The sequence below is a fragment of the Mya arenaria genome, chromosome 4, assembly GCF_026914265.1.
Source record: "Mya arenaria isolate MELC-2E11 chromosome 4, ASM2691426v1".
Classification (NCBI taxonomy): Eukaryota; Metazoa; Mollusca; class Bivalvia; order Myida; family Myidae; genus Mya; species Mya arenaria.
Window position 1 is genome coordinate 72,778,786 of NC_069125.1, and position 24,747 is coordinate 72,803,532.

General features: G+C 34.5%; 1 protein-coding gene across 23 annotated transcripts in view; it reads right to left on the reverse strand.

Annotated features, from left to right (window-relative positions):
• LOC128230542 (uncharacterized) overlaps positions 1–24,747 on the reverse strand; it is an 81,812-nt gene that overhangs the window by 19,124 nt on the left and 37,941 nt on the right. For 17 of the 23 annotated variants that reach the window (XM_052942896.1, XM_052942910.1, XM_052942903.1 and 14 more), the window contains one exon: positions 15,018–15,105. The gene's annotated coding sequence lies outside the window, so the exon portion shown is untranslated. Of the gene's footprint in view, positions 1–15,017; positions 15,106–15,458; positions 15,632–18,592; positions 18,614–20,449; positions 20,700–23,232; positions 23,254–23,282; positions 23,400–23,550; positions 23,662–24,747 lie in introns of those variants that run through there. The other 6 variants (XM_052942916.1, XM_052942915.1, XM_052942917.1 and 3 more) reach the window with 6 other exon arrangements.

The window sequence follows — 24,747 nt, forward strand, 5'->3', positions numbered from 1 at the left end:
CAATTGTGTCCCCGAGTGTTACCCATCATACACCTACTTCCTGCCCCTTCAGCTGCCGTAGCTCCCCGGCAACAAAATAAATAATAGCCAAACTGTGGGAAAAACCAATTTACTCTTGTAAACTTGTACACAACATTTAACAACTATGATTAATCTGTCACAAAAGTCTACAAAACCCCTTGAAATTGATACATTTCGCTTCTTGTGCTTGTATACATACATCTAACATTTCATTTTGAACGTTTGATTGGCAATGCTAGTGACACCCTTCCGCTGAGGATACATTTCAATTGCTGCTGATCCCTTTGTCAATCTATACATACATTGTCTGTCCGAGAACGCCCCAAAACAATCTTAAAACCTTATGAACCAGTTAATGCATTTCCGATCCTTTGCAGTGTTGACAAAAAATGCAAATTTTAATTTGTTTAATCCGTTTGTAAATTGCAGTCATTATTTTTTATAAGTATTCTTTGTTGTTTCTGAGTGTTTAGAGTGACATATAAAACTACTATCTGGATTGAGGAATTCATTTAGTGATTAATTTAGATCAGTAACGTTCAGCTTATTTGATGGGTCAGCGTAAAAATGTTAGAGAGTTAAGAGCAAATCAAACAGAGAAACTAAAAACCAACGCATGAATATTTTTATTTGATTTTTTTTTTAAATTTCTATATTTCCTAAAAAATATTGCCATTCCAAAACTATGGGCAATGTAACTGTATGGTTTTGGTAGTATATAGATAGGCACAATACCAGGATTTCCTTTAACCATTTAGGGAATGGGGCAGGGGAATTTGTGATTAGGAAAAATGCGTCATTTTGACTACGGTAATACATTTATTACAAAAACAGTTTTCTATACCAGCTTCAAATAAGCTGAAGCCAAACTCGGTCCATTTTACTCAGTCAGACAAAGGGCATCATTCAAGTAAAAAGTGACGGGACTTGGCACACTTTATGGTAATTATTTATTCATCTGAATATCTTGAGTAATTTCTGAGCTATAGCCAAAATTAAGTCACTGCAAGACTTTACCACGGACACCAATGCTACAACAATACTTTGACTTAAAAGAAAATCAAATACCTCTGATACTCAAAATGTGGAAATATTAAGAAATCAAAGTCACAAATAAAAGCACCTGCTATGGATATCCCAACTTAATTATTTCGGCAAACATTTTCAACAGCTTTTCTTTGTACTTTTTGTTAAAAAACAAAATGAATCAAATCTGAGTTTGATTGTGATGGATTTGATGCTTGACAAAATGACAGAGAATAAATACAAAACTTATATCTACACCCACAAGCAGAGCATCTGTCAGAAGTGCAGACAGCCAGGGGTTCACACCTGTACCTATTGTATTTCATACTTTCTTTTCCGCTCTACTGTCTAGTCACCCAGATCGGAGAAATTTTCACGGGTTTTCCTAATCACAAAATCTCAATGATTCAAAAACATTAATGAGCAACAAAATAAAAAAGTCCTATAAAAAATTAAATTGTTTCTGCATTCCCCTGACTGTTACCCTGTGGTAGAACAAAAGTCTTACAAAGGACCAAACATATTTCATATTCTATTATTACAATTCAGTGATAAAGTATTCATTAAAGAAGTTTCCTAAAAAGCATTGATGAAACTATGAAATTGAAATATTTCATATCACAATTGTACAGGCAACAACCACATTGGTAATATCTCAAGAATCACTTACATACCAATCTATTTTCATAAAATCAGTCTGTATCAGCCACAGTTATTTAATCTAAATTCCCAGCAGACTTCTGGAATAGGTTTTCATCATTTAGCAGCATTAATAGTGTTCACAAATCTTGTTACATCAGGTGTACAATTTCCAGTCACAAAGGCACTCTCAGTTTGTTGGTCCTATTTTAATGCAGCTACTTCCCTCTCGGGACCAGTGGCAATTTATCAATGTGATGTACAAAAACACCGTTTTTGGAATAATTGTTCGCCACTCTGCATGTTTTTTTACAATTTCAATAGATACGCAAATTACAAATTGCATTTATGAAATTAAATCTACTCTGATGAATAGCAAATAAATATCAAGTTCCTATATTTCTAAATGTATTGATGTGTACCAATTAGGCAAATTTGAAGTTATCTAGTTCTACTAAATTTATTGTTTTCAAAGAAGCCCTATCTGCAATCAGAAATAAACTCGCATTCATTTCCAGGCATCATTTGTCAGATATTAAATTTCATTAGATTTATTATTCACCCTTGGATGAGACTTCCAGTTCATCAAAACTATTACAAAACTGATGATCAGTACCAACAGCAGTAAAGCCATCAACTTCACCATCAAACACATCAGCAACAATGCCATCAACCAGGCCATCAAGCACATCAGCAGCAATGCTATCAAGCACATCAGCAGCAAAGCCAACAGCTACGCCATCAACCACATCAGCAGCAATGCCAGTAATCAAGCAATCAACTACATCAACAGCAAAGCCATCAACCACATCAGCAGCAAAGCCATCAACCATATTGGCAGCAAAGCCATCAACCACATTAGCAGCAAAGCCATCAACCGCATTAGCAGCAAAGCCATCAACCATGCCATCAACCACATCAGCAGCGAAACCAACATTCATATCAATAGAATATTAAAGAAACAGTAGCGAACCTATTCTCAATCAAGGTACAACTTTTATGAAATCATCAATTAGTCTCTCAGGAATCAATAAACATTTTTCTTAAACAATAGAAAATTGACACTCAAACCCCCCAAAAATCAAACAATAACCTATTCTGAATAACATAACAATAAAGCCTTTCTTTAATTCATTACTAAGGAAAGATGTAACAAATTACTAACAGTAAAAATTATCTTTAACTTAACAGTGCAAAAATATTGCATCTGAACACAATCTGTAAAGGATAAAAAATATCAATTAATATGAATCATACTTACATCACACATATTCAAGCAATGCTGTCCGTAAAAGGTTTGAAACAACTTCTTCCCCGCTATAGGCATCAAACCAATAAATCCTGGGGGATCGATGCAATATCTGTTGCGCTGGAGCCTTTAATATCTCACTGGTATATTTACTGCCTATATCATATCTATATTAATGTTGCAATTTGATCAGCCAACAATAACTCAGGATTGTCCCATGTTCATTCTAGTCAGATTTCTCATTTCCATCATAATTGGCTTCAGACAGAACGGAGATCCCAATATATACACTTATTTTTCAATAATGCCAGATATATACGATTTACTTAAGTGTTCTTTGGATTCTGGTTTCTGACAACTCTTGGAATCAATCTCAGTTCTTCACAATTATTCTTTTTATTGTTCATTAAGTTTTCTTACAAAGAAGCCCCTTTTCATGCTCAATAGAAAATCAATGGTTATTTCTTGTCCAATGTATCCCAGGAAAAAAATCCTCCCTCTATGACAAAAGCTCCAAGTTACAATGTATATGAAGAGACAATAAAAGTCTTTCAGATGATTTTTTCTGGTTGGTAATTAATGTAGGCCCGGCCCCCATATGTCAATGTTCCCTTATACCAACAGTTCCTGCCCTGCCCCTTGAATGCAGCCGAGGATTGTGGGATATTATTTACATACATATGGCATACTTAACAATGTCGTCAACTTTATGAGCAGGTGCTAGCCAAGAAAAGCACTCATAAACTATCATAAAATAAACGTTGAATTAATACTCTGATTTCCTATCAGCCAATCAGAACCTAGGGAGCATGCGACAAAATCCTTTTATCTCTGACGGACTAGTGTGTATTGATTTAATTTCAAAAGAAATCAACCATTTTTGGACTTATTCAAGCATACACAAGTACCTGATAGTGTCAATTTATCGTAGGCATCATAAATAAATTTTATGATACATTTGGTGTATTACCTACTGTTATATACAATTACACTTATACAAGCAACAAGAGATGAATAGTGATAACTTTGATGTTTTATGATATAATAGTTTGATAAAGGAACAAAACCTGGCAAAAGCTATATTTGGTATAATAAATATTGATTAACTTTCATCCCACAAAACACCTGTCATATTTATACAGTTCATGTAAGCCTAAAAAAGCAGCCTGGGGGGACAGAAGTGTGCCGTGTTTTTTTAACAACACTGTTTTATTTTTTACCTGCTGCTTTTGAGATAATATCGGGAGTGAAATGGGACATTATCAAACTCATATCAGTTGAAATGAGCCAGAAAATTTAATAAACTGGCCTGTATACCTTATACATCATTGAACAAAGAAAAAAATATCCTGAACATTGTTTACCATGTTCAGTAGGAAGATGTTCTTTTTAACGTCATCTGTTGAAAAGACATGTGCTACATGAACGCATGCTTCCCTCCAGTGGAACAAAGAGTCTGCTACCTAGCAACAGGTTAAATGCAAAGTATGTAGATATGACAATCTCTAATATTATGAATACAGTTATTGATTACTTAATGAAACAAACAAGCTTATTAATACATTGCAGGGAAATAAAATACAATAGCAATATAAATAGGTGGAAGGGAAAGTAGGAATGAGCAATGTCACAAAACCATACAATGAATCAATATCAACCTAGACTAACATTTTCATAACTTTCATGATCTGATTACAGCATGAATAAATAAAACATTATTTTTACTGAAGTTCAAATTAACTTCTCAATTTCCTAGCATTGACAGAAGCCTTCCAAATAAACAATAGAAAATGCACTCATTGACCATAAACAGACATCAGCGTAGTTTATAAGATAAAAAGTCTATCGACTACCAATTAGAGGATTTGGTGGAATCTTGGTACTGAAGCCAATGACTCAGAAATATGCTCGTAGACAAAAACTTTGAAGTCATTATATTCCCCTCATGCATCTACTATTTACTCTATGAGCATTGTTTGCGGCACGCGATTGCCCAGGCATTATGGGATACACTTTCCATATATGGATGTCACTACGCTAGAGTTGTAGGCAGTAGGAGCCTATCAGCGAACGGCAAGCAGGGAGGCGTGAAATCAATGGAAGCTTAAATCGCTACAAATCAAGCACAGAGACCGGCCTGACTTACACTGTAATAGACATTAGTTGGCCCAGTAAACGGGTATTGGGCGATATTTTAAGGACACGTTAAGGGGTTGTTGAATCTCCACAATCTGTTTGAAGTATTGAACAGATTTTGCACTACATTTTGCAAACAATGGGCTAGATATTGGAGGCAAAATACATTAGCATTTAAATCAGTCTCCATAGCAATGGAGATGGATAAAAGCATGTTGATAATATCACATTAATATTTACATCAGAAAGGGGCCATATGAAGGGACGACTAAATCCCCGACAATGAAAATAGGATAAAAGCAACATTTTGCTGACCTGGTCAGAAATAAACAACTGTCACTGGTTTGTTTCCTTTTCTGTCCTCCCAGTATCAGCATCTTAGAGATACGCCTTACTGTAGCTATATTTAGGGACGATATTTTAATCTCCTGATTGGTAAATGCAGTAATTAAAATCCGCTCTCACTGAAATTTTCCAGTAAAATTTAGAAATAAAATGCATGTAGTTCAATTAAACAATATTTTGGTCATTTTTTCTCTCTTAAAGAATCCAGTTCTGGATGCAAAATGATTTTAATAAGACCCTGAAATGGATTCCCTTAAATTGTTCAAATTCTCAGTTTGATTATGCTTCTTAAATGATTTACAACACTTTCATGCAAGCTCCATCATTGATTTTCAGTCAACATCCTTTTTTCTCCTCATAGTAGCGTAATCTTCTCACACATGGCTGATTTTGCACTGCTCGAACTGGCTTTGTTTACAGAGGAATAAAAAAAGAATCCTTCTTTTTTGTCCTTGATACATTTTTTTTTAAATTTTACGTACAGTTCTATTTAAAAACAACTCTCACATCTCTACCGGTGTGTGTATACCACGTGATAAATTACATCATATATGCTACGTCGGAAGGCAAAAATTGCTTAAAATGAAGACTTAAATCAAATATAACTTTTCATTTACAACACCATTTTAAATGAAACGAAGGGCAATCTATGCCGCTTTAAGAGCCCCGCATTCGTTTTATTTCCGAAATTTGATGAGGTCATTAGTTTCATCAAACACTTTGACAAACCTGTTTCCAAAATAATGTTTTGACAGTGCTCCGTCAGACGGCCGTATTGTGAAAACGTTTGTCGAAGTGTTTTAAGAGACTAAACTCTGGTAAAAGACTGATGGTAGGGCTCCCTAAGCGGCGTAGACTGCTCGATGTTTCATTTAAAATGGTGAAGAAATAGTGAAGATATCTTTGTTTAAAGTCTTTTTTCAAATCAAAATATCGCCTTCCGACGTAGCATTTATGACGCAATTTATCACGTGGTATACACACATTGTCTACTATATAGAGGACAAAATTGTATAAGGAAGTGCCCCAGAAAAAATATCATCTACAGGAAAAGAATACAAAACTGATACAAAGCTTATACAAAACCTGTACAATGCTTTAAAACAATTTGTAACTTGATCATATAATATTCTGAGGTAAATACTTTTGTGATGTAAAAAAAAGAAATAAAGAGAAAAAGTAATTGTATCAATAACACAACCTTGTGATACTTCCTTAAACAAATCTGATACCCTGAAAAGGTTACAATCTATATCCAATATAATGCCAAAAGAGCAAGATGCATAAAAGCTTGCCGAAAACCTTTTTTTTTTCTTTTATATAAAATTGGCCTTCAAGACCACACACCATTTTATGCGACAAAAAATAAAGTGACAATTGTTAACTAAGTATGACAAAGCAATTCTTATACTTCGTAAAAAATAAATAGCCAAACTGAAAGGGGAATAATTTTTTTGTTGAATGGAGCTACAGATAAGGGTTGAATAGGGCGTAAATATTCATTTAGTGCGCATATTACGATACAAGATTAAGCATCATTCCGTTCGTATAGAAAAAAATCAAAATAGTTTTAAGGGAGTAACATAACTATGATCAATTAACGACTGTGTCGGACACTTCCATATTGACCAAATCGAAGATGGCCACTTAACCGGTGTAGAATCAATTCAACTCCTACGCAGTGATCTCCCTTGATGAGCATAGTGTTTTATAATGCAAAGGAAGTAAGTGCTGTGTTGTAGTTTAATTGATTAAATTCTGCATTTAGGATCAAGCATAACATAAATGTACAATACATGTATGTAATTCAATGTGCCAGTACACTTTATTATTCCTCATGTGACTGCCTTTATGGAATTATCTATAGTTTTCATAAGCTTTACTACTCCGTAATGTCTCGTGTGATAAATTAAATTCATGCAGTCTAAAAATAGATTTCTCAAGCGCCGGGCACGGGCTTAATAGGCACCTATAAAATATAGTTGAAAATTCTGTGTTAGTAGACGCTAAGCCTTTCACAGATGTAACTTGTGCAAACAATATTTGTTCGGAATAATAAAATAATTATCAGATGCCATGCCTAACGCCTTGGTTGACATTAAATTTCTCAGATTAACATTATAAATTATGCTTTCACCCTCAATGGAATCTGATATTTATATGTTAACAATTTCCAAAACACTTTATCGAATGAAACCAAGGTGTACAATGCACTTAACAAAATTACATAACCAAGTACAACACACTTTACATAAAATGTTTTCTGTAGGTCTGGTTAAAGAAACAAATATAATCGAAACCATCTTAAAATATTTTGTTCACATTTGTTGCTAAAGCCAAGTAGTGTTTCTAAGTTTCAATGAAATCCATATATCTTTTTACATCCATATTTTACATTCAACAGATTCCTACTCCTAATCAGTGCAATCATTAAATGGTAAAGAACAACATTTTCCTGGAATCATCGTGAACCATCTATTATCTACAAAAGAATTCCAAGGAACAAAGATGTGGCTACTGACAAATCTGTATGAATGGTCCCCTGTGGGTGAATAATGCTACTTCTCAGAATGATGCATGGTAAGTAACAATTATTTATGTTTGCTCTATAAATAACCATGATAGCTATTTCCAAGGCTATATTCACAATGACTGCTATATGGATGAGAAGATAAGTTGAGTCAAAAGGAATGACAGGCAATTGGAAGGTTTAGTCATAGTGAGTAAAACCAACATGAACTGTTACTACATCTGCAACAGAGATACAGGAAAGATTGAAATAATGCTTTAAAAACTGAATTGAATTATTTCTCCACTGCATTTCACATCTCAAAAGAAAAAAGAAGATCAGAGTTTGACAGAAAGTAGGCTGGCGATGAATTCAACTAATTGTGTCGCAATTTATGCACTTTTCTAAATTTCAATAAAATGGGGAAGAGTAATGTTAAGTCAATCACCCAACATGCATGAACGTTAAACAACAGTAATAACTCCCATTTGTGAAAATAAAACTGCATTTTGTACAATTATTTCAGAGAATTATTAAACTTAACAAGAGTCTTGGAAGAAAATCTTTTTATCAAATTATCTTGGCAGGAATTCATCCCTTTAAAGTATTAAAGTCAGAAATGTTGTGCTAAGTATCTTAACCTAAAACAGGCTGACATGTTTGGGGAAATTCCTTCCTACCAGGAATAGTAAGAAAGTAAGAAAGTCTCCAATGTTTCAATTCTGTCAGATTCTTTGAACTTCATCATTGTTTGACCACACAATGTACCAGATAAAAAATGCTATGCCCTGAGGATCACAGTGGGCAAATCTCACAACTTGTACTCTGAAGATACTAGGTTTGAGTCCTTCCAGAGCTGCATTTTAAAAACAAGGCTATTATTGTAAACAACATATTGGAACATATTTCTTTTCAAGCCTTTATTTTGAAGAAACAAAGAACAGTTAAAACTTCAACACAGTTCAATTTAGGATGGATTTGTGGCAAGTGAGCAAAAGAGGTGACACAAAGTATTTCACAAAGGGCCATAACTCTGTCACGAGCAAGAACACAAAGGTAATTTATGCATCTCATCTTGCCTGAGTGAATTTCCTGTGGAGTATCATTCATTTTCCACCAAGTCATTGCTAGAAAATAACCCAGACATGCAGGATATTAAATAACTCTACATGAAACAAAGGACCATAACTGTGTGAAGAAAAAATGCAAGACCTACAGAGTATCATTTAATTCCATCCAGTGGTTGCTGAAAAATAGCCCCAACACGAAGTATATGATAGTGTTTTAAGTGAATTCATTAAAGATGCTCAAATTTCCAGAAATTCAAGGAACACAACTCTGTCAGACTGAATCTAACAATTAACACTGGTGAGTAACAAAATATTCAACTTTTTCTTAAAGGCCCAGTATCCTTAAGGGTTAAATAATTAGAGTAAAAAACAAACTGAGAATATAACTATGATAGAGTCTCAGATAAAGTTTGATAAAACCCAGAGGTTCACACCATGCTTTATAAAACAGAAATATATGGGAAAAACAAAGGTATCACTTACTCGCTATACGCTAAAGAGGTAGTTACGTTGGCGTAGCCGGACTCTTTTTGACCTTTTAGACTGGAGAAATAACAGGATTACTGGAGAAATACTGAACAATTTCAAGTTAAATTTCACACACTCCTGTTTCTAAAATAAATGTGATGCCTGCATTTTGGAAATCAAATATGGAAAAAAATGTCAAGTAAAAATCGCCCATTAAATCTGTCAAAACCAAATGTCACTTTATACCCCCTTTCATTCAAATTGATATAACTTAGCTTTCAATTGAAATATTTTAATGAAAATAACAGTGTTAGTATGATATGATAACAAACTATTTTTATTTGGAAATTTTTCAGTTGGTTTTCAGTTTTTCACTAAATACATTTGAAGATGACAATGATAGTGTTCTAGGTCAACAAAGCTAAGGACCATGTCTTATCCTATGATGTTAATTCCAGATACCCATAGGCAAACAATAGAAGCACAACAATTCTTGGAGTAACTTAATGGAGAAACATACAAAATAATGCATCCCATTTTGTAATCATTCGTTTGGTAATTCAATTTATTTAAATTACAGTAGGAGGCAGACCGTTGTACATTTTCTCAAGGCTTGCAGGGATTCATAACGATTCCAGTTATATAAAGACTGATGCACTGACATGGTTTATCATGCAATACCTTAATGGGATTTTTTTCCAAGAAACACAAGATTACTCACAAAAACATCTATTCTACTCCAATTAATCTAATGTGAATGCGCAGAGATCTAATTTTCTGCACAAGGATAAATTCTTGTTACATTACATTGTAAATCTGTGACAATGAAATATTCATTTAATTTCACACAGTACAGCTTTAATTACTACAAAAGTAGTGCTTTGTGTTTGTTTTCTGGGAACATACCCAAGGGGAAATGTTTCAACTTCACGGTTTGTGTTCCTGCACGCTGCAAAACATAATTTACTGTCATCAAGTCAGTAGATTTCTTAGAATTACAGCCATCATGTGACCACCACTTCTAGAATCAAAAGAGCAGGTATTGAGTTTTCTTTTAATGCCATAATTGGTTATATAATATCAATTTAATTGTATCAATTGTACATAATTATTTTTCTAGGATCACTGTACAAACAGTACCATTGATCCTATTTTGTCCTTGATTTCTTATTTCCATAAAATCTACAAAAGAACAGCATAACAAGCACATTTAAATGTTTTATTTGGCAAACCAAATAGGTCAATGACAATCGCTGTGGTGTGAACCAACAAACACCTCTCATTCTCATCTACAAATACAGGAGGAGGAATACATTTTTGCTTGTCTTTACTTTTAAATCTAATTAATCTATTTCTAAATCATGGCTATCAGTTATTTCAAGACTGACCATCAGGGTCTCTTATCTAATTCTCATTATTTTCGGAGGCATGAACTATCTACTTGACCCTGGGTCAAGTCATTCTTGCTCCCTCAATGTAAATATCCAGCCCCTTATTTATTGCAAAGGTTATATCATTCTGGCAGCAGCATGAAAATGCATCATTAACACACAAATTTCACAGGTCAACTTGTCAAAATGGACTGAAATAGATGGTGGGAATAAACATTGTTACTTAGCAACTAATTTTATTGTACCTTTATGCTCAGACAACATGAATGTCCAGCAAAATTCAAATGCAATAATTAATTTGATTTTACTGACCATTCATGTGCTGTGCATGAAAGTAAAATGAAACATGACAGTGTCTTGAGATGCAAGGAAAGTGACATTTCTGATGAAAATCTGTCTAAATGTTCTTTATGCAAGACTGTTTACAGAAGCCTGTTCTTTGTCAGGCCCATTAATCGATGACAAAGCTTCTGCTGCTGGGACTGTCACAAAATCCGCTAAGATCTATGCACAATTGTAATTTAAGGCTTTCTTTTTGTCATTTGCAGATCTCAGCAGGCCCCGTGACCCAAACTTGACGTCTGCTATACTAGTAGGCAACGCTACGCTATTGAGTAATCCTACAGCAATGCAGGCACGCATCAGACCGAGCACAATACATCGGGTCACAAATCGGACAAGATCAAGCGGTCAGCGCATAACCATTGTCTATTGTGCACTATTTTCAGCGATGCCCTGTTCATTGCCCCTTTTGTATCAATAAACAAGTTAAATTTACCCGACTTAAGTCCTGTCAGACGTGAATGTAAGATTTAATTATTGCATCCAATAAATGCGAGAAAAGGACGCTGCAGCTGGATCATATGGATGACAAAAAGTGTCAAAGTTCAGGGCGATTATATAAGCAGACCCTGTGAAACCCTGAAAAAGACCTGGTCAATTTAAGGGATGCACCAAACTTCAATAAACCTTTCTACAATTTGAATAGGCTAAAACCTAACATTGACTTGTATCAGCGTCAACCGATGACAGGTAACAAATCGGCTTCTAGGTGTAGAAAAGCTATAGGATGGGGCCAAAAGGGCAGGGAACAGTCACATGACCATTGCTGCAATCGCTGGGCTATAAGCCCCGTAAACCCACATGAATAAACATAATAGACTTAGAGTAAACTATGGGGTGACAATCTCACATAAGATATCAGAAAGTCAACTTCAACTTGACTTCCCATCACATGGTCTTGTGGTTAGGTTTTATAAATAAATATATCCACTTGAGGTAATTTCAGGGCTATTTAATGTGCAGTGATAGTGGGGTCATCCTGTATGTGAGTGATGTAACTGGTCACAGCAAGCTTCTGGTCAGTCAGAGGTCATCACCTTAACTTTTCAAGTTTAAATCCCTAGAGAGGAATGATAAGGAAAGAGAAAAATGTTGAAAAATGGTTGCCAAATATTTAGCATCAGAAGACTAGAGATCCAATCTAAATGGCCATACAATCAGAAAAACTCACTTTAACACTTTGACATGCTCACTATAGCTCACAGAAACACTGTGTAAATTTAATTTTGGATGCAAACATTATGACATGTAAAAAGTGAAATCAATCTAGAAACAACGAACAATTTAGCCCTAATCCATGGATAACCATAACTAATCAACATAACTCGCAATTTGCAGAAATCTATTTAAACACAAGCACTATTTCAAACTTTAATTAGCATGCACAATCGTGCATGAGGCCTAGGAAAGAGCATGCACACAGGGATCAATATTACGTAATGAAAATGCATTTCTTCCAAGATGCTTTTAAACATTAATTATTCTGAGTTATGTACAAAATCCTTCACTGTAAGTTTTGCCTTTTACGAAAAAAACTTGAACACAAGAGACCATTTTCAGGGATCCTGCTGCCTACAAATGGAAGATCATGTGCTATTGAGCAGATATAACCATATTATATTGTTGTATACCTTTCACTACAAACAAGACATACCATTACAAATGGTTTTTACTTGATGATTAATAGTAAATCTACCTGATGAGTGAACATCAGCATGCACACTGTACATTAATAATTCAGGTAACCTTAATATGGCCACAGACTGGTTTTGTATTTTTGAAAACAGTCTGCATGCTTAGTAACCAACATCTAGACAATACCGGAACATTCATGGTTCACAACACTCATTTTTATTTAGATCATTTACTACTAAAAATGTAAACATCAAAGGCACGAGATAATAATTTGTGAATATGAACAAAATGTAAAATAATGTCAACTGAAGAGAAAACAAAAGCAAAGCAAGTGGAAAAAAGCTTGTTCGTTTTCTTCTTAGTAAAAAAAAACAGCAAAATTTTACAAAAAAATAGCCAGAGTTAAGTGACTTGCTGCGAATTGTAATAGTAAACCAAGTATTAATAATGATTTGTAGTAAGGATCTGATATGCCTACTATGAACATTGGCACGGAAGGGCCCCCCCCCCCCCCGATCAAAAATCATGCTAAAACTATGTTATGGCTTATGTGACATCACCCCTTCATTTTGAGTCAGTATAATGACCTCAACCTCTTCTCTGAAAAGTAGAAAAGCTTAATGACTAGTACAGTGAGTTAAACTGATATCTGCTTGAAGTAGTAGTAGGTGCCAATAGTAGACCCAACAAATAGTTCTTGACATCGTATCCAAAAACTATGATTCTATGTCAGACCCCACTCAGAGTTTGGAATGGTAAAAAAGTACTTTTGTTCTACTAGTATCCTCGGTAGGTTTCAGACCAGTAACCTCCAGCAAGTAGAGTCCAGCCCAACTCACTGTACAGCTAGGTTTGGAAGGGAAAGGGAGATCTTTTCTTCGGTAATGTTTGTCTTCAACTCCAATGTTTACTAGGAAGATGCTAAAAAAACATTCAGACTGTAGAATTGCACAGTAACATTTTCCAAACATTAAATGTGGAAATGACAAAATCAGTAACTAAAAGCTGCAATGAATGATGAAGTCTGTTAAATCATAAACCTTTGACATTATCAAGTACTTTGCTTATTAATAACTAAACTCACATTTTAAGTTTTGCAATTAATCAGTGAGTATTTGACATAATCCGTTATTCTGTGTCCCGTGCAATGTTTCAGAACGGCAGGTGATGTCATATAGGGAAATGAACACAGTGTTTTATGGAAATGGAACTTTTAAACATATACTGACTGCTGTTCTGATTTTTTTTGTACAAGCATTAAATCATGCCATAGATGATTTCAGCAATGTTTTACATCAGATCCGAAGCTCAGGCATTTGTTACAGAATGAAATTCCATGTATTGCAGCAAATATGTTGATTTTATTTTTGTTTTATTCAACTTGGATGTTTTATGAGAATCGGAATCTGAATTCCATGTACCTTCCACCTTTTAGAAATGACAGCTTTTCATGCTAATGCACCAATGTTCCTCTGGCAAAAACACTGAAATCCTTTCTGTGAGTAGAATTTCACACACTCATTGTATAATAAGGCTCCATGAAGAAAATAAAGCTGTACTAAAACCTTTTCTAATTTTTTAGGTAATGATTAAAACAATAATGAATACATTTTTTTCATGGAGGGATGCAATATCTGTGCTCTGGAGCAATGAATTTAAATTTCAAATTTGGTTAAAAGTTTAGAATTTATTGTAGAAAGTTGGCTTTAAGGTCTCATTACGTTCTTTCCGATATTGATTGTAATGTAAAAGCTGGCGTAATTTTGTGCAACGGGAATGCAGCAAATTCCGGATAGGAAAATACGTCCTGGCCTTACCTCAAGACATTCTTTAAAATGAGAATTGATCGGTTTCATTTTTTGCTTTTTTCCCTAGTTTCTTCAATGAAATGTTATCATTTTGGAGATAATTATTATGATTTCGGCTTGTATGGAAGATTTAAATGCTGAATTCCTTTTTTGGCATCAATAATTTTGAAGATATTTGAGATGATAATCAGAAATTGACTTTAAAGTAAATCGTAAAGTATAAAAAACATCACATTTCACACTACATCATCTTAAGTAAACAGACCTTTCATCAACTGATATTCATAACAAAGTTTTCAAAACGGGGTTCTGGTTAAATGAAAATATTTATAGTAATTTCTATTACTAGGTCTACTTCTTTGATTTTAAAATACTCACAAAATCAGTTTATTGCGAATCAGTGAATCCTCCCTGTCCGCAGCTATAAGATGTCAGTGATGGGGAGTGGCAACTATGGGCTGTTTTCCTGAAACAAGGAATGTTTTATGAAATATACACTTCATATAACAGGTGCTGCAGGCTTCAATACTGTCATACTGTCCCACAATGCAACATAATGCGCAGTTTAATGCAGATATATTTGATAAACCATAAACAGTGCAGGGCCCATATATACACTAACAACTTGAGTCGCAGTATGTAAATCAAAACTGCTCATCTTAATTTCATTGTAAATCTCTATTTGAAAGCAATAATGGAAAAAATTGGTTTATATAGTATACAAAATATGGGTAAACAGTTATTAAACATATATGGCCAGTTTTACCATTATTGCTCTTTTGAAAATAGATTGTACAATAAAATGAAGAATTTTGATACTTAAGTTTCAAATTCCCGACTCCAGAAATTAGTGAACATTGGGCAAGGTTCTCTGGGATGATTTTCTCAGCACTGCAAAGAAAGAAACCTATGAGTTGATACCAACATGATATCTTTATCAGTAAATCAAGGGACATCACTTAAGATGTATTATGGCCAGAGTCATGGGACTTGTACTCATAATTATGTCCCTTGTCTTTCGAATTGGTTGTACCAGGTTTTATGTGAATGTCTTGAATGTTATCCGAGGTATGTACGGCAGTAAAGTGTAAACTCGACCAAGTCTTCAGACGTTGACTCTTATAATTACAACGAGGCAAAACACAAGCTAAAATATCAACACTGGTAAAACTGAGTTCAAGACAATAACTGAAAGGCTATATCCCAACTTTTTACATAGATTACATAGATTTGGGCAAGTCTGATCATTCATAATAAATGTGCACAATAAGGACATATATTGAGAATTTTTAAAACTAATTTCAGAATGAAAATCTCAATAGTTAATGATTATGAGCAAACATAATATATCATTGCCCCAAACATTGTTTAAAATCAAGAAGATTAGCAAGGTTAAAACACATCCTGTGGGGGCATCATTTATCCAATAGTCTACAAGAATTCTATCATTTTTCCAACTTTCCTTCCATTGGGACATATATGTTCAAGGAAAATCTGTAAATAAAAAGCCAGCAATTTAATTAAGTATGAAGACATTTCTCCGCCACAATATGACATCGAATAAGAAAACGACTTAAGTTGTGCAGGAGGAAAGCAATGAATCGCAATTGTAAGACATAAATAAAAAGCGTGATAGGTATTAAAATGTCTTGACAAATCTGGGAGAAAAATAAGTAAACCGTCTGCTGGTATCAAAGTAGACGGCACTTTAGTCTAGACAACGGTATCGAAGACATGAGAATTTACTGTCTTAGAAAACGGTATTAGAGAAAACTCATAAGGAAATAGCTTTCAATATTATGTGGAAACTCAACCCAAGTGTATTGAACAGACAGGGCTTGTCTAGGCCAAATTTGTTGATATGTATCATCATGGAGTCAAGGGCCATACCGCATCATTCCCCTCCAACGTTTTACCGGTTTTGGCCATAATTGTTTTCCACTTTTTGTTGTTACTCCATCCTTACTGCAAGATAATGTTGCCAATTCTAGGTGAAGTCACTGTACATACACCTGTGGCCATTCCTGAAGCTTTGCCTCAAATAGATACATATTGATGTCAATTCTAGGGGCTGTCACTGTACATACACCTGTGGCCATTCCTGAAGCTTTGCCTCAAATAGATACATATTGATATCAATTCTAGGGGCTGTCACTGTACATACACCTGTGGCCATTCCTGAAGCTTTGCCTCAAATAGATACATATTGATATCAATTCTAGGTGAAGTCACTGTACATACACCTGTGGCCATTCCTGAAGCTTTGCCTCAAATAGATACATATTGATATACATTCTAGGTGAAGTCACTGTACATACACCTGTGGCCATTCCTGAAGCTTTGCCTCAAATAGATACATATTGATGTCAATTCTAGGTGAAGTCACTGTACATACACCTGTGGCCATTCCTGAAGCTTTGCCTCAAATAGATACATATTGATGTCAATTCTAGGTGAAGTCACTGTACATACACCTGTGGCTATTCCTGAAGCTTTGCCTCAAATAGATACATATTGATATCAATTCTAGGTGCTGTCACTGTACATACACCTGTGGCCATTCCTGAAGCTTTGCCTCAAATAGATACATATTGATATCAATTCTAGGTGAAGTCACTGTACATACACCTGTGGCCATTCCTGAAGCTTTGCCTCAAATAGATACATATTGATGTCAATTCTAGGTGAAGTCACTGTACATACACCTGTGGCCATTCCTGAAGCTTTGCCTCAAATAGATACATATTGATATCAATTCTAGGGGCTGTCACTGTACATACACCTGTGGCCATTCCTGAAGCTTTGCCTCAAATAGATACATATTGATGTCAATTCTAGGTGAAGTCACTGTACATACACCTGTGGCCATTCCTGAAGCTTTGCCTCAAATAGATACATATTGATATCAATTCTAGGGGCTGTCACTGTACATACACCTGTGGCTATTCCTGAAGCTTTGCCTCAAATAGATACATATTGATATCAATTCTAGGGGCTGTCACTGTACATACACCTGTGGCTATTCTTAGCTAAAAGCCAGATAGATATACATTTCCCAAGTGGCATGTTGCTGATTCTAGGGGCTGTCACTATACATACACCTGTGGCCATACAACTGTACACGTTTCCCAAGTATTGTGTTGCCAAGTCTAGATGTTGTCACCGTACATACACCTGTGGCTATACACTGTATTGTGTGATTTTATGGTAAAGTCAGGTAGAAATGGTAGGGCTCTTTGCTGACATTTTTGAACATTTACTGCCAAATTGATGTACATTGAGTGCAGGGTTCTACAAAAGGTTTTTGTTTTAATAGGCTTATATCTAAGTAACTTGTTAGCTAGGGGTGTCCCCCAGAAATCTTAAATTGAGCAATCCATTTTCTACGTTCCAGTCATTCTGAGAGCATTTTAGGACACACCATTTTTACCAAAAAAGTAGGGCTTTTCTTTGAAAAAGTAAGAGCCTATCAAAACAGTAGGGTAAACTAGGGCCGACTTATATTAACAGGGACATCTACCAACAAATATTCCTGCTCCATGGATTGAGGGAAGATGACATGTTTGCAGTTTGTTTTCAACCACTCATGGTAAATATTTATGCGAAGTCATTTCAAAGTCCAAGAGAGCTGGACAAAATAACAGTAAGAGTCTGACCATGTATTTCAAAATAATACTGAGCAATGTAAAGAAATACGAAAATGAATATCAATTTCTTTTTTAATAAAAATATAAAGGACATATCACTCCTAGAACAGTGAAGTCTGAATGATATTAATTCATATTGGTAATCTTTAAGTAGTCTTGGTAAGCCTTAAGCAATCCTTTTTAATATATTTAACTGAATTATATGTGGGGATTTCTGATTTCATCCAGGGACATTATTTTTAAAACAGTTTAATCAGAGTTATATGAATAGATTTCTTTAAACTATGGTTTAAAAGAATTACATACTGTTGTTAAATTGAATCAATCCCAGTTAAATCATTTAAAGATAAGCAATGTTTGAGATTATGTGAGAGAATTGGGCGCATTATTATAAGCAAAAAGCTCATAAAGCCCAAACACAGTCAAAACGCCAATATAGCCCAAACACAGTCACAACGCCCATATCGCTCCAACACATTTACAACGCCCATATGGCCCAAAACACAGTCACAATGCCCATATGGCTCAAACACAGACACAATGCCCAAATTGCCCAAACAGAGTCACAATGCCCATATAGACTAAACACAGTCACAACACCCATATAGACTAAACAGTCACAATGCCCAAATTGCCCAAACACAGTCACAATGCCCAAATTGCCCAAACACAGTCACAATGCCCATATGGACTAAACACAGTCACAACGCCCATGTAGACTAAACACAGTCACAACGCCCATGTAGACTAAACACAGTCACAATGCCCATATAGACTAAACACAGTCACAATGCCAATATAGACTAAAGACAGTCACAATGCCCATATAGACTAAACACAGTCACAATGCCCATGTAGACTAAACACAGTCACAACGGCCATATAGACTAAACACAGTCACAACGCCCATATAGAATAAACACAGTCACAATGCCCATATAGACTTAATACAGTGACAATGCCCAAATTGCGCAAACACAGTCATAACATCATTTAAGCCCAAACATAGTCACAATGCCCATTTAGCCCAAACACTGCAGTCACAACGTCCATACAGCCCAAACACAGTCACAATGCCCATTTAGCCCAAACACTGCAGTCACAACGTCCATACAGCCCAAACATAGTCACAATGCCCATTTAGCCCAAACACTGCAGTCACAACGTCCATACAGCCCAAACACAGTCACAATGCCCATTTAGCCCAAACACTGCAGTCACAACGTCCATACAGCCCAAACACAGTCACAATGCCCATATCGCCCAAACACAGTCAGAACGCCCATATAGACTAGACACAGTCACAATGCCCATATCGCCCAAACACAGTCACAACACCCATATAGACTAGACACAGTCAGAATGCCCATATCACCCAAACACAGTCACAATGCCCATATCGCCCAAACACAGTCACAACACCCATATAGACTAGACACAGTCAGAATGCCCATATCGCCCAAACACAGTCACAATGCCCATATCGCCCAAACACAGTCACAACACCCATATTGCCCAAACACAGTCACAGCTCCCATATACCCCAAACACAGTCACAATGCCCATTTTGCCCAAACAGTCACAACGTCCATATAGCCCAAAACACAGTCACAAATAAATTTGTAACTTGTTACACCAGATTTATGAATGGGTCCAAGATTAAATACATTTGGCTATAAACACATGGTGTGTAAAGAATGCATGTACAAGTTAAGTAACATCTTGACTCGACCATTGTGTAAATTTTGAAGTAGAATGATACAATCGGCTTCATACATACATGTATTTTACTACATTTTAAACCCAGTCAAAATTATCTGAAAGAAGTTTTTTATGTTGGACCCATTGGTGCTTGGGCCACAAAGCAGAACTGATGGAGAAATAAAATGTTTATCAGGGAGAAGAGATATAACATGTTCCAAGTCAATACTAAACAGCTTAATAGTTTAAACTCTTATATAAAAGCATTAAATATGAAATTACTAAGAAAGCTTTTGAAACATACCAAAAAGCATATTTTACTCCTTTAAGACAAATTTCAATTATAAAAACTTCTTTACAATTATTTACTTGCATTTAGCAAAGGTGAAAGGTATTGAGTTAAATATAACTTACATACATCAAATATGTAACTGACAATTATATTTGTAAGTAAACACTCACCTTGTTTAAGAAAAACAGTCCTACGAATTTTTTTATTTTACTAATATCTTGCTCAAGTGGGTAAAATATATCATATCAAACCAAAATAGAACTTTATCATTTTTGCCCGCTCCCTCACAATTCACATTTTTTTACTTAAACTCAGACAAAGAAAAGCACATGGTTAGCTCGACCGCATGGTAAAATGTACACAACCATGTAGACCTATTATATCTATCAAAGCCTACCGTTTGTATAGTGAACACTTGATATGAATTATCTTCACCGCCATGCACATAAAAGGTATAAATATAATTATACACAATGTAAACCCACATCAAATACTCCCGCTAACTCATGAATTGACTCAATCATGAACCGGCCATAACGCTATATCGCAAATCAATCGCCTCTTTTTTCTTTACGAAATCACATTTATAGCTTTGATCTATGTATAATTCCTATTATTATCTGTTTTTGTTTTGTCCGGTTCTTACACCTTAATTAAACTGCTAGAATGACTCATTTTTGATAATAAGCATTAAGTTTATGATATTGATTACTGAATTATTAAACAAAGGGTATTTAGTCAATAATATATTTCTATGGCATTTCTGATAGTTTTGATAATCACACTTAAATCTTTTATAAAACCTTCCATATTGTGAGTAAACAGTATCTAGTTTCAAGATTCGGAACAAAAGCAAATGGAAACGGGTAACTCTGGATGGCAATTACATCTACCTGTTCCAATAAGTAAATACTAAATATTGATCACTATTAATGAATTGTTCAACCATACATAACGAGCAAATATTTTATCAAGAAAAGCATTTCCATAATTGGGTAAATTTTAATCAACTGATTCAAAAGCATTTTCACTGACCTGTCCTTTTCAAGTAGTCCAGATAACTACAATCAAACAGTGAAAGCATTAAAAAAACAACAGTAAATACTATGTTATCATAAGGCAAACCATGTTATAATTTCCTTTATAAGAAGGATATGTTTCCTCCCTCTAACTGACACAAATCACAAAACAGTCAGTATCATATCCTGTAGATTTATAAATACAAAAAGTTGAATGTCATATCATCAGAAAATCATATTTCAAACTCAATACAATTAAATGTATAAGATCTAAGAAATAGATATTAATACAGATTCATTCTAACGCATTTCTGTTTAAGATAGTGGAACCCAAGTTCTGAAAGGAACCAAAACCTCAAAAAGTACCATATAAATTCACACATATAATTATATTTCACACTTTTTAAGACAAGTCTTTTCAATTAAGACAATATCACAATTACGATATTGATAGTGTTCTATTAAAAAGAGGTCATATTAATTAAGTTTTATTCAAAATTGATGTGGAATCCTGAAAACTCCCTTTTCCATTTTTGACTTAAAAATAAATATTTCAAAGTCATAGTTTACACCATTTCATTGACCATAATAGACATATTTATGAACAATATAATAGTATATTCAAAAGAACATATTAAACAATTGATGTAACCTTACATGATTCATATTAATTATTTGCCAATGCAAACTGATACAACTAATTGAGAAACAAAACATTAATGCGCACATGACAACGAAGAACTTACATTGCAAAAGGTCGTTATGAGCGTACAGAAGGTGCGTCACCTGGCGACACGGAAACGACACAACCGGTGACAACAGCATGCTCAGAGAGGGGAGCTATCCCATCAATGTATATATTATGAATGCCATCAACTGACACCAGCAAGGTTTACCGCTATTTAACGGCATGGCAAACTATTGGAAAACATAACCGCCCAGGATCCAACCAGCATCTACGAGAGACCTACGTTTTTTGCCACCACCCTTCCCCTTCCCGATCATGAGGCAGAGCTGAGAGAGAGTTCCAAGCAACAACGGGACATTTAGCAAATGAAGAGGCCGTTCTAAGGTGGCTGTCGGAGGGTAAACAGTTGTCCTAACAAACCTTATATCAGTTTTCCTTAGAAAAACCAGAGCCGGCGCAATACGACATGAAATGTGCTTATTGATCATTTCCATATATGGATTAAACTTTGAGATGAGTGATGATATTCTATAGAAACTTTTGACTTAAGTGTTGACTGTTAAATTCAATGCTTTTTGTATAATCAGTAAATTATATTGCGTTGTTCTAATGTAAACTTCTATAAAACCTTTTAACATCCTATTGCAGAAATTTATCTATCACTAGCAAAAAACAATATATACGATTAGGACTGCAATTCCGAGTATTATATTCCATTTACATTATCATTATTCAAATAAAAGATTTCATCAAAGCAAACAATTGTCATTAATACAGAAAATGCATCTGCCAAGCAATTAAGTTCAAACAAATGTCTGCATAGTCTGTAAATGTTTGAAAAGCATTATATTGTAACTGTATGATTGCCTAACTGGAGAAAACATCAGGAAAATCAGTCTGTAACATTGTAAAGATTCATTGTTGACAATGGACTTCCAAACATTCTGGTAGATAGAATATTTACAATTACTTAGCATGCAATCACCATCATTTATCTGTCTTCTAGGTACAAATCAAACCCATTAATTATTAAAGTATTTTTTCTCTCCCCCATCTCTAAAATAGACATTCTTGGAACATCCATGCCGAGGGTGGCCTTTAATATACATCAAAAAGATAGCTGAAACATGAACAAATAAAGAAACAAATATTTCAATATAATGTAGTCACATTCTGCTCATTAATTCAGCTAATAATCCTAATTCCCATAAGTTCACATTTATCTTGACACAAGTGACAAAATTACCCGCTCTTATCCAATGTTTTCCATCCTTATCCACAAATATTCATACTTACATTGAAAATAAATTGTCAAACTGCTAAATTTATCAAAGATAACACTATAGTTCTCTGGGTCACATGGTAATGATCATTTCTATGTTTACAGCACCTTTTCCATAGACAGGAAGCTCGGTCCCTTTGTTAAAATATGTAACTTTCGACTTACAAATATTACCCATTTAAACCACGCGGTAATTCTACACTTAAACATACTTAAATCTTCTCAATTTCTATAGAAACTTAATGTCCTTTCATTAAAATTCAAAAGCGAGCTTTTATTTACCTTTTATCTACGGCCCTTATTTGTCCCCTATTCATACAGCTAAAACTTGGCTTCAGCATACAATTCAAATGGAAAATTCATTGAGAACCATTCATGCAAATAGCAGCTGTTGCCATTACTTTCAAGTCTTCTTTGTAAGTCTACTTTATATACTATTTCAATACAAAAATAACTAAATATCCATGAACTTGTAATAATCAAGATATACGATACTTGCTGTTGTAATACCCTTTATAACAGTGTGATATAATTTTCCTCAAAACTGAAAATTAAAAATATCAATTTTTACTGATAGAGTTAAACGTTATTCAAACTACCTTGAGTTTATCTTTTATCAAATAGATTAACATTCGGGGCCAGCAGGTAAATAAGTACCTTTCAGAAAGCCGAAACCGGAAATCTCTCAACGATTGAGTAAATACAAATATAGATATTAGTAAATTGCCTAGGTAACGGATTGAGATCAAATATCATAAAAGCATGAACACAGTCCAATTGAAACACACTATTTGACAGCAAAGCTTTCAAAAGTAAACTAAACCCTTCTTTTTCTTTTGTTAGATATAATCCTTGATATATACAAAACATACAGATTTCAAAAGATATCTTCCTTAATTAAACTGTTTAGCAGATAAAGTATCATTTAAGGAAACTATTTCATTACTTGTAGATAAATAAAGATATATTTTTGTCAAAAAAAACGGACTTTCATGAGTTGAACATAAAAATAACAGCCCAGCATATTCTGGACTGGAGTCAGAACATCTTCTGCTGCTTACTACATGAAGCTATATCATAACGCCCTGACTACTTCTTCCAAAATATAAAAACCCAAATGAGCTAAATATGAAAGAAATAAAAATAAGCTAATAGCTTGTTCAAAACATGACCTTATACATCTTCATCAACATCAATAAATATGAAACAAATTTTACAACAATGATTTGTATTATTAACTTATCGGTCATCAGTATCAACCTAGTAATGAATGTAGCTCTTCTTGCACAAGCAGTAGGGATGGGTATTGTTGCAAAATATTGTCTCACTATAATTTTAAGTACTTTTAGAAATTTCGTTCCTACAAAGTCTATTTTAAAACTTTCAACACTTATTTCTTTTTGACAACTTCAAAGCTTTATCTAAAGGCCCTTTAGAACTGCACCCATACAATAAATTACATATTGAATTAGAACAGCA